Source organism: Trichomycterus rosablanca, chromosome 8 (genome assembly GCF_030014385.1).
Source record: "Trichomycterus rosablanca isolate fTriRos1 chromosome 8, fTriRos1.hap1, whole genome shotgun sequence".
Lineage (NCBI taxonomy): Eukaryota > Metazoa > Chordata > Actinopteri > Siluriformes > Trichomycteridae > Trichomycterus > Trichomycterus rosablanca.
This window is the reverse complement of record NC_085995.1, coordinates 37,102,876-37,114,475: the sequence shown is the minus strand read 5'-3', so window position 1 is coordinate 37,114,475 and position 11,600 is coordinate 37,102,876. Positions and strand designations below refer to the sequence as shown.

General features: G+C 41.5%; 1 long non-coding RNA gene across 1 annotated transcript; it reads right to left on the bottom strand.

Moving 5' to 3' along the window:
* Positions 1–279: 279 nt before the first annotated feature.
* On the bottom strand, positions 280–11,304 carry LOC134319131 (uncharacterized). Its single transcript, XR_010013468.1, has 4 exons — positions 11,264–11,304; positions 2,126–2,235; positions 1,939–2,017; positions 280–547 (listed from the first exon to the last, which is right to left on the bottom strand). It is a non-coding gene; the product is annotated as an uncharacterized LOC134319131 (long non-coding RNA).
* Between the last annotated feature and the right edge of the window lie 296 nt (positions 11,305–11,600).

Here is an 11,600-nt window from a genome sequence, read left to right as displayed (position 1 = left end):
ATAGATAGAGAACACAGAGTACTTCACGTCCAGCCTGAAGATGGAAGCCTGCCCTGACAGCTCGTTCTCCATGTGCCCTCCTATAACGTGTTGAAAAACACACTGTCAAAGTGGCTGCAAACAAACATCAGTGTTTTAATGGTCAGTATTTAGTTGTTCTATGCTGCTCATGTGTTAATGTTCATGGATCAGAAAGACAAAGAGGTTTTTGCTTAAGAACTCTATGAAACTACAACATAAATTACATGATTTATTAAGGAATCTTTAATATAATCACTTTTGGTTAACAGCACAGCATGCATGCACACAGGCACAGCTGGTATCAACAACAACGTGTCTTTAGGCAAAAGTTTACAACTGTCTGCACTGTGAATATGGGCGAGGTGTTGGATGGACTTAGTTTTTCTTCTGTTTTGAGTTGTGCTGTACAGTTCTGTTACAAAGGGTTTCTATGGGAAGGGGTTGGCAGGTGTGAGTGCTACCAAGTGTGATAGGTGGACGTGTTGTACCCAATTTACAGTCTCAATGCAAGGTGAGACAAATGCAGCTGTGGAAGGAACTCAGGGTTAAATTTAGTAACATAGAATGTACAGGTTTTAATAATCTTTAGATAATACACTGATAAGCCATAACATTAAAACTACCTCCTTGTTTCTACACTCACTGTCCATTTTATCAGCTCCACTTACCATATAGAAGCACTTTGTAGTTCTACAATTACTGACTGTAGTCCATCTGTTTCTCTGCATGCTTTTTAACCTGCTTTCACCCTGTTCTTCAATGGTCAGGACCCCCACAGGACCACCACAGAGCAGGTATTATTTAGGTGGTGGATCATTCTCAGCACTGCAGTGACACTGACATGGTGGTGGTGTGTTAGTGTGTGTTGTGCTGGTATGAGTGGATAAGACACAGCAGTGCTGCTGGAGTTTTTAAACACCTCAGTGTCACTGTTGGACAGGGAATAGTACACCAACCAAAAATATCCAGCCAACAGCGCCCCGTGGGCAGCGTCCTGTGACCACTGATGAAGGTCTAGAAGATGAGCAACTCAAACAGCAGCAATAGATGAGCGATCGTCTCTGACTTTACATCTACAAGGTGGACCAACTAGGTAGGAGTGTCTAATAGAGTGGACAGTGAGTGGACACGGTATTCAAAAACTCCATTAGCGCTGCTGTGTCTGATCCACTCATACCAGCACAACACACACTAACACACCACCACCATGTCAGTGTCACTGCAGTGCTGAGAATGATCCACCACCCAAATAATACCTGCTCTGTGGTTTCCTGTGGGGGTCCTGACCATAGAAGAACAGGGTGAAAGCAGGCTAAAAAGGTATGTAGAGAAACAGATGGACTACAGTCAGTAATTGTAGAACTACAGAGTGCTTCTATATGGTAAGTGGAGCTGATAAAATGGACAGTGAGTGTAGAAACAAGGAGGTGGTTTTAATGTTCTGGCTGATCAGTGTATATTCTTGCAAGAAACCTCAAATGTGAAACAACTCTAATTCTAGATGACGGTGAACATGGATTGGTCAAATATACGGTATCAACCACATTTTCACAGTCTAATGAAACCGCCATTCTTATTTGGAAAGGAGTTTCATTTAAGCATTAGTTTAATTTCAGATATGACGAGCAGATATGTAATAATCCATGGGGAGCTTTAAGTGTATCAGTTACATTATGACTTGGGAGTGATTTCATAAATAGTACTGGACAGCTTGGCGGTGGTTAGGTAAAGAAACCTCAACTCCCACTTCAGTGAACTTCTAGTAAAGAAAATTTAAAGAGAACATGGGGATATTTACGGCTTAAACACAAAACCTGCTTTAATTCTCAACATTATCTAGTTTATGTCAAACTAGGGTAACATGTGTAAAGCCACTGGCTGCATCTTCACACCAACTAGAGGCAGATTCGTACATACCCACATAGCAGGTGACTCTGAACTGGTTCCGACTAAGTCTCCCCAAATCGGGCAGACTGTGACATCAGCAAGCACGGATCTGGAACAAAGACGTTCACAATGACATAACCAAGTGTGAATGAATCATTAGTCACTGAGCACATCCAAGCCAGGATCCAAGCCAGATCAGCAGTTCGATTATCCTGACCATTTAAAATTCACCGTTCTTGCAACTGCTCTGTGATGGATTGATGTCCCGTCCAGGGTGTTCCTGCCTTGTGCCCAGTGTTTTCAGGTGGAACTGGACCTGCCGTGGCCCTAAAAAGGATTAAGTGGTTGATGAAACTAAAAGGAAATTAATTTTATTAAGACGAATCCAAACATTAAGTAAAAAATGACTCATTTTTGGTATCTAAAGTAAGAGGACGAAGATGCTTGCATAGCCTTGCTAATATCCTAACTTATGTCTCACTAAAAATTGATCTGGGTCACATTTAATAATGGCCAAGGTGCATGTGGACCAGATTCTGTCCTTTTTGCATCAGATATGGTAACCAGATTCATGCCGGTATTGGACTGCTGTGCAAAATGACACTCAGCCAGATCTGTTTTATAACTCTAAACTAGACTGCAATACATTTGTCTCAATTCTCTTCCAGAATCCTCTTGCTGTGTGTGTAGACATAAGTCCCCATCACACTACACAATTTTAGCCCTACTTTTCCTCTTGCCAATTGGAGGACCATGCTACTCTCACAGTATTCTTCCACTGCTTGTGTTGGTACCTCAACCAAACAGTAACATTAAGTACCCATCACCCCAAAATCCCCGTTAGGTGATGTAAGGTGATGTTTGTGGTGATGTTAGATGATGTTAGGTGATGTTTGTGGTGATGTAGGTGATGTTTGTGGTGATGTTATGTGATGGTGATGTAGGTGATGTTTGTGGTGATGTTATGTGATGGTGATGTAGGTGATGTTTGTGGTGATGTTATGTGATGGTGATGTAGGTGATGTTTGTGGTGATGTTATGTGATGGTGATGTTAGGTGATGTTTGTGGTGATGTTATGTGATGGTGATGTAGGTGATGTTATGTGATGGTGATGTAGGTGATGTTTGTGGTGATGTTATGTGATGGTGATGTAGGTGATGTTTGTAGTGATGTAGGTGATGTTAAGTGATGTTTGTGGTGATGGTAGGTGATGTTAGGTGATGTTTGTGGTGATGTAGGTGATGTTTGTGGTGATGTTATGTGATGGTGATGTAGGTGATGTTTGTGGTGATGTTATGTGATGGTGATGTAGGTGATGTTTGTGGTGATGTTATGTGATGGTGATGTAGGTGATGTTTGTGGTGATGTTATGTGATGGTGATGTAGGTGATGTTTGTAGTGATGTAGGTGATGTTAAGTGATGTTTGTGGTGATGGTAGGTGATGGTGATGTTAAGTGATGTTTGTGGTGATGGTAGGTGATGGTGATGTAGGTTATGTTTTTGTGGTGATGGTAGGTGATGGTGATGTAGGTGATGTAGGTGATGTTTGTGGTGATGTAGGTGATGTTTGTGGTGATGTTATGTGATGGTGATGTGGGTGATGTTTGTGGTGATGTAGGTGATGTTTGTGGTGATGTAGGTGATGTTTGTGGTGATGTTATGTGATGGTGATGTGGGTGATGTTTGTGGTGATGTTTGTGGTGATGTAGGTGATGTTTGTGGTGATGTTATGTGATGGTGATGTGGGTGATGTTTGTGGTGATGTAGGTGATGTTTGTGGTGATGTAGGCGATGTTTGTGGTGATATTTGTGGTGATGTTATGTGATGGTGATGTTAGTTGATGTTAGGTGATGTAGGTAATGTTTGTGGTGATGTAGGTGATATTTGTGGTGATGTTTGTGGTGATGTAGGTGATGTTTGTGGTGATGTTTGTGGTGATGTAGGTGATGTTTGTGGTGATGTTTGTGGTGATGTTAGGTGATGGTGATGTTAGTTGATGTTAGGTGATGTAGGTAATGTTTGTGGTGATGTAGGTGATATTTGTGGTGATGTTTGTGGTGATGTAGGTGATGTTTGTGGTGATGTTTGTGGTGATGTTAGGTGATGTAGGTGATGTTTGTGGTGATGTAGGTGAAGTTTGTGGTGATGTTAAGTGATGTAGGTGATGTTTGTGGTGATGTTAGGCAATGTTTGTGGTGATATTTGTGGTGATGTTTGTGGTGATGTTATGTGATGGTGATGTTTGTGGTGATGTTAAGTGATGTGGGTGATGTTTGTGGTGATGTTAGGCGATGTTTGTGGTGATATTTGTGGTGATGTTTGTGGTGATGTTATGTGATGGTGATGTTTGTGGTGATGTTATGTGATGGTGATGTTTGTGGTGATGTTATGTGATGGTGATGTAGGTGATGTTTGTGGTGATGTAGGTGATGTTTGTGGTGATGTTATGTGATGGTGATGTAGGTTATGTTTGGGGTGATGTAGGTGATGTAAGGTGATGTTTGTGGTGATGGTAGGTGATGGTGATGTTAGGTGATGTTTGTTGGGATGGTAGGTGATGGTGATGTAGGTTATGTTTGTGGTGATGGTAGGTGATGGTGATGTAGGTTATGTTTGTGGTGATGTAGGTGATGTTTGTGGTGATGTTATGTGATGGTGATGTAGGTGATGTTTGTGGTGATGTTAGGTGATGTTTGTGGTGATGTAGGTGATGTTTGATGTGATGTTATGTGATGGTGATGTAGGTGATGTTTGTGGTGATGTAGGCGATGTTTGTGGTGATATTTGTGGTGATGTTTAGTGATGTAGGTGATGTTTGTGGTGGTTTTTGTTATGTTTGTGGTGATGTAGGTGATGTTTGTGGTGATGTTAGGCAATGTTTGTGGTGATGTTATGTGATGGTGATGTAGGTGATGTTTGTGGTGGTGTTAGGTGATTTTTGTGGTAATGTTATGTGATGGTGATGTAGGTGATGTTTGTGGTGATGTAGGTGATGTTTGTGGTGGTGTTAGGTGATGTTTGTGGTGATATTTGTGGTGATGTTTGTAGTGATTTTTTTCCTGATGTTAGGAAATGTTAGGTGATGTTTTTGGTGGTGTTAGGTGATGTTTGTGGTGATGTAGGTGATGTTAGGTGATGTTTGGGTTGATGGTGGTGATGATTGTGGTGATGTAGGTGATGTTTGGGGTGATGTTAGGTGATGTTTATGGTGATGTTAGTGGTGATGTTGGTGATGTTAGATGATGTTTGGGGTGATGTTTGTGGTGATGTTAGGTGATGTTTGGGGTGATGTAGGTGATGTTAGGTGATGTTTGTGGTGATGTTAGGTGATGTAGGTGAAGTTTGTGGTGATGTAGGTGGTTAGGTGATGTTTGTGGTGATGTAGGTGATGTTTGTGGTGATGCAGGTGATGTTTGTGGTGATGTTAGGTGATGTAGGTAATCTTTGTGGTGATGTAGCTGATGTTTGTGGTGATGTTAGGTGATGTTAGGTGATGTAGGTGATGTAGGTGATGTTTGTGGTGATGCAGGTGATGTTAGTTGATGTTAGGTGATGTAGGTAATCTTTGTGGTGATGTAGGTGATGTTTGTGGTGATGTTAGGTGATGTTTGTGGTGATGTTAGTTGATGTTAGGTGATGTAGGTAATCTTTGTGGTGATGTAGGTGATGTTTGTGGTGATGTTAGGTAATGTTAGGTGATGTAGGTGATGTTTGTGGTGATGTTAGGTGATGTTAGGTGATGTAGGTGATGTTAGGTGATGTAGGTGATGTTTGTGGTGATGCAGGTGATGTTAGTTGATGTTAGGTGATGTAGGTAATCTTTGTGGTGATGTAGGTGATGTTTGTGGTGATGCAGGTGATGTTAGTTGATGTTAGGTGATGTAGGTAATCTTTGTGGTGATGTAGGTGATGTTTGTGGTGATGTTAGGTGATGTAGGTGATGTTTGTGGTGATGCAGGTGATGTTAGTTGATGTTAGGTGATGTAGGTAATCTTTGTGGTGATGTAGGTGATGTTTGTGGTGATGTTAGGTGATGTTTGTGGTGATGTTAGGTGATGTAGGTGATGTTTGTGGTGATGCAGGTGATGTTAGTTGATGTTAGGTGATGTAGGTAATCTTTGTGGTGATGTAGGTGATGTTTGTGGTGATGTTAGGTGATGTAGGTGATGTTTGTGGTGATGCAGGTGATGTTAGGTGATGTTTGTGGTGATGTAGGTGATGTTTGTGGTGATGCAGGTGATGTTTGTGGTGATGTTAGGTGATGTGTGTGGTGATGTTAGGTGATGTTAGTGGTGATGTTAGTGGTGATGTTAGTGGTGATGTTAGGTGATGTTAGTGGTGATGTTAGGTGATGTTTGTGGTGATGTTAGGTGATGTTAGTGGTGATGTTAGTGGTGATGTTAGTGGTGATGTTAGGTGATGTTTGTGGTGATGTAGGTGATGTTTGTGGTGATGCAGGTGATGTTTGTGGTGATGTTAGGTGATGTGTGTGGTGATGTTAGGTGATGTTAGGTGATGTTAGTGGTGATGTTAGGTGATGTTTGTGGTGATGTTAGTGGTGATGTTAGGTGATGTTTGTGGTGATGTTAGTGGTGATGTTTGTGGTGATGTTAGGTGATGTTAGTGGTGATGTTAGGTGATGTTTGTGGTGATGTAGGTGATGTTTGTGGTGATGCAGGTGATGTTAGGTGATGTTAGTTGATGTTAGGTGATGTAGGTGATGTTTGTGGTGGTGTTAGGTGATGTTTGTGGTGATGTTATGTGATGGTGATGTAGGTGATGTTAGGTGATGTAGGTGATGTTAGGTGATGTTTGTGGTGATGCAGGTGATGTTAGTTGATGTTAGGTGATTTAGGTAATCTTTGTGGTGATGTAGGTGATGTTTGTGGTGATGTTAGGTGATGTTTGTGGTGATGTTAGGTGATGTAGGTGATGTTTGTGGTGATGCAGGTGATGTTAGTTGATGTTAGGTGATGTAGGTAATCTTTGTGGTGATGTAGGTGATGTTTGTGGTGATGTTAGGTGATGTTTGTGGTGATGTTAGGTGATGTTAGTTGATGTTAGGTGATGTAGGTAATCTTTGTGGTGATGTTAGGTGATGTTAGGTGATGTAGGTGATGTTAGGTGATGTAGGTGATGTTTGTGGTGATGCAGGTGATGTTAGTTGATGTTAGGTGATGTAGGTAATCTTTGTGGTGATGTAGGTGATGTTTGTGGTGATGTAGGTGATGTTTGTGGTGATGCAGGTGATGTTAGGTGATGTAGGTAATCTTTGTGGTGATGTAGGTGATGTTAGGTGATGTAGGTGATGTTTGTGGTGATGCAGGTGATGTTAGTTGATGTTAGGTGATGTTTGTGGTGATGTAGGTGATGTTTGTGGTGATGCAGGTGATGTTTGTGGTGATGTTAGGTGATGTTTGTGGTGATGTTAGGTAATGTTAGTTGATGTTAGGTGATGTAGGTAATCTTTGTGGTGATGTTAGGTGATGTAGGTGATGTTAGGTGATGTAGGTGATGTTTGTGGGGATGCAGGTGATGTTAGTTGATGTTAGGTGATGTAGGTAATCTTTGTGGTGATGTAGGTGATGTTTGTGGTGATGTAGGTGATGTTTGTGGTGATGCAGGTGATGTTAGTTGATGTTATGTGATGTAGGTAATCTTTGTGGTGATGTGGGTGATGTTTGTGGTGATGTTAGGTGATGTAGGTGATGTTTGTGGTGATGCAGGTGATGTTAGTTGATGTTAGGTGATGTTTGTGGTGATGCAGGTGATGTTTGTGGTGATGCAGGTGATGTTTGTGGTGATGTTAGGTGATGTGTGTGGTGATGTTAGGTGATGTTAGTGGTGATGTTAGGTGATGTTAGTGGTGATGTTAGGTGATGTTAGGTGATGTTAGTGGTGATGTTAGGTGATGTTTGTGGTGATGTTAGTGGTGATGTTAGGTGATGTTTGTGGTGATGCAGGTGATGTTTGTGGTGATGTTAGGTGATGTTAGGTGATGTTAGTGGTGATGTTAGGTGATGTTTGTGGTGATGTTAGTGGTGATGTTAGGTGATGTTTGTGGTGATGTTAGGTGATGTTAGTGGTGATGTTTGTGGTGATGTTAGGTGATGTTAGGTGATGTTAGTGGTGATGTTAGTGGTGATGTTAGGTGATGTTTGTGGTGATGTAGGTGATGTTTGTGGTGATGCAGGTGATGTTAGGTGATGTTAGGTGATGTAGGTGATGTTTGTGGTGATGTAGGTGATGTTTGTGGTGGTGTTAGGTGATGTTTGTGGTGATGTTATGTGATGGTGATGTAGGTGATGTTTGTGGTGATGTAGGTGATGTTTGTGGTGGTGTTAGGTGATGTTTGTGGTGATATTTGTGGTGATGTTTGTAGTGATTTTTTTCCTGATGTTAGGAAATGTTAGGTGATGTTTTTGGTGGTGTTAGGTGATGTTTGTGGTGATGTAGGTGATGTTAGGTGATGTTTGGGTTGATGGTGGTGATGATTGTGGTGATGTAGGTGATGTTTGGGGTGATGTTAGGTGATGTTTATGGTGATGTTAGTGGTGATGTTGGTGATGTTAGATGATGTTTGTGGTGATGTTAGGTGATTGGGGTGATGTAGGTGATGTTTGTGGTGATGTTAGGTGATGTTTGTGGTGATGTTAGGTGATGTAGGTGGTTAGGTGATGTTTGTGGTGATGTTAGGTGATGTAGGTGATGTTTGTGGTGATGTTAGGTGATGTAGGTGGTTAGGTGATGTTTGTGGTGATGTAGGTGATGTTTGTGGTGATGTTAGGTGATGTAGGTGATGTTTGTGGTGATGTCAGGTGATGTTTGTGGTGATGTTAGGTGATGTTTGTGGTGATGTTAGGTGATGTTAGTGGTGATGTTAGTGGTGATGTTAGGTGATGTTTGTGGTGATGTAGGTGATGTTTGTGGTGATGCAGGTGATGTTAGGTGATGTTAGTTGATGTTAGGTAATGTAGGTGATGTTTGTGGTGATGTAGGTGATGTTTGTGGTGGTGTTAGGTGATGTTTGTGGTGATGTTATGTGATGGTGATGTAGGTGATGTTTGTGGTGATGTAGGTGATGTTTGTGGTGGTGTTAGGTGATGTTTGTGGTGATATTTGTGGTGATGTTTGTAGTGATTTTTTTCCTGATGTTAGGAAATGTTAGGTGATGTTTTTGGTGGTGTTAGGTGATGTTTGTGGTGATGTAGGTGATGTTAGGTGATGTTTGGGTTGATGGTGGTGATGATTGTGGTGATGTAGGTGATGTTTGGGGTGATGTTAGGTGATGTTTATGGTGATGTTAGTGGTGATGTTGGTGATGTTAGATGATGTTTGTGGTGATGTTAGGTGATTGGGGTGATGTAGGTGATGTTTGTGGTGATGTTAGGTGATGTTTGTGGTGATGTTAGGTGATGTAGGTGGTTAGGTGATGTTAGGTGATGTAGGTGATGTTTGTGGTGATGTTAGGTGATGTAGGTGGTTAGGTGATGTTTGTGGTGATGTAGGTGATGTTTGTGGTGATGCAGGTGATGTTTGTGGTGATGTTAGGTGATGTAGGTAATCTTTGTGGTGATGTAGCTGATGTTTGTGGTGATGTTAGGTGATGTTAGGTGATGTAGGTGATGTTAGGTGATGTAGGTGATGTTTGTGGTGATGCAGGTGATGTTAGGTGATGTAGGTAATCTTTGTGGTGATGTAGCTGATGTTTGTGGTGATGTTAGGTGATGTAGGTGATGTTAGGTGATGTAGGTGATGTTTGTGGTGATGCAGGTGATGTTAGTTGATGTTAGGTGATGTAGTAATCTTTGTGGTGATGTAGGTGATGTTTGTGGTGATGTTAGGTGATGTTTGTGGTGATGTTAGGTGATGTAGGTGATGTTTGTGGTGATGCAGGTGATGTTAGGTGATGTAGGTAATCTTTGTGGTGATGTAAGTGATGTTTGTGGTGATGTTAGGTGATGTTTGTGGTGATGTTAGGTGATGTAGGTGATGTTTGTGGTGATGCAGGTGATGTTAGTTGATGTTAGGTGATGTTTGTGGTGATGTTAGTTGATGTTAGGTGATGTTAGTTGATGTTAGGTGATGTTTGTGGTGATGTTAGGTGATGTTTGTGGTGATGTAGGTGATGTTTGTGGTGATGCAGGTGATGTTTGTGGTGATGTTAGGTGATGTGTGTGGTGATGTTAGGTGATGTTAGTGGTGATGTTAGTGGTGATGTTAGGTGATGTAGGTGATGTTTGTGGTGATGTTAGTGGTGATGTTAGGTGATGTTTGTGGTGATGTAGGTGATGTTTGTGGTGATGCAGGTGATGTTTGTGGTGATGTTAGGTGATGTGTGTGGTGATGTTAGTGGTGATGTTAGGTGATGTTTGTGGTGATGTTAGTGGTGATGTTAGGTGATGTTTGTGGTGATGTTAGGTGATGTTAGTGGTGATGTAGGTGATGTTTGTGGTGATGCAGGTGATGTTTGTGGTGATGTTAGTTGATGTTAGGTGATGTAGGTGATGTTTGTGGTGATGCAGGTGATGTTAGTGGTGATGTTAGTTGATGTTAGGTGATGTAGGTGATGTTTGTGGTGATGTTAGGTGATGTTTGTGGTGATGCAGGTGATGTTTGTGGTGATGTTAGTTGATGTTAGGTGATGTAGGTGATGTTTGTGGTGATGTTAGGTGATGTTTGTGGTGATGCAGGTGATGTTAGTTGATGTTAGGTGATGTTTGTGGTGATGTTAGGTGATGTTTGTGGTGATGTTAGGTGATGTTTGTGGTGATGCAGGTGATGTTTGTGGTGATGTTAGTTGATGTTAGGTGATGTAGGTGATGTTTGTGGTGATGCAGGTGATGTTTGTGGTGATGTTAGGTGATGTAGGTAATATTTGTGGTGATGTTAGGTGAAGTTTGTTCAGTCTCGCGCCTCATTTTAGCTCAGGTTTGAACTGCCACCCGATGATGAGCGAGCGTCGCGCGCACTGTCTCACTCGCGCCTCACTCACTTCAGCACGCGCACACACACGCCAACCGCCATCCTCTGTCAGGCGAGTCTCGCGCGCAGCCTCATCAACGAATTTTAAAGGATTTTCATCGTTCTTTTATAGTCTAAACATTTCAGTGTGTTTTTATATAAACAGTTAAATGAAATATAGACGGACGCTTGTTTTCTGACGGACGCTGACCGACGGATTACAGCGTGTTTGTCTTTATTTATTCCCGTGGACAAATCTTCTCATCTTTATGACCGGCTGCTACCTGAGTGTTTCTGTTATTTTGTTTGTTCTCTTTCTCCTCATCGTTGTACGACACTAACAGGCAAGAAAATACGATTAAACTAGTTATGTGACATTTGATTTTACCTTAACGCTGCTCTTTCGCTTTGTATTCTCTCTCCGCAGCTGTTTGGGGCTTGATCTCAAAATGTATGCTTTTGTAAATACAGTGCACTACATAGGGTGCATAAACGCATTGATTATATACCCTCTGTAGTGCACTTGAATGAATAGCGAGACGTGATTTGGTATTCAGCCTGACTTTTATTTATTTATCGTTCTCTCAAGGCTGCTAATTCCGTTACACTGCGGTATGTACAAACGCTGGCACAGATCGATGTTTATATTAATGACATTTTTTAGGCTCGTATGGTCTTAATAGTCTACACGTTTTTGAATTTTAATATACTGTGCTTTATAAATC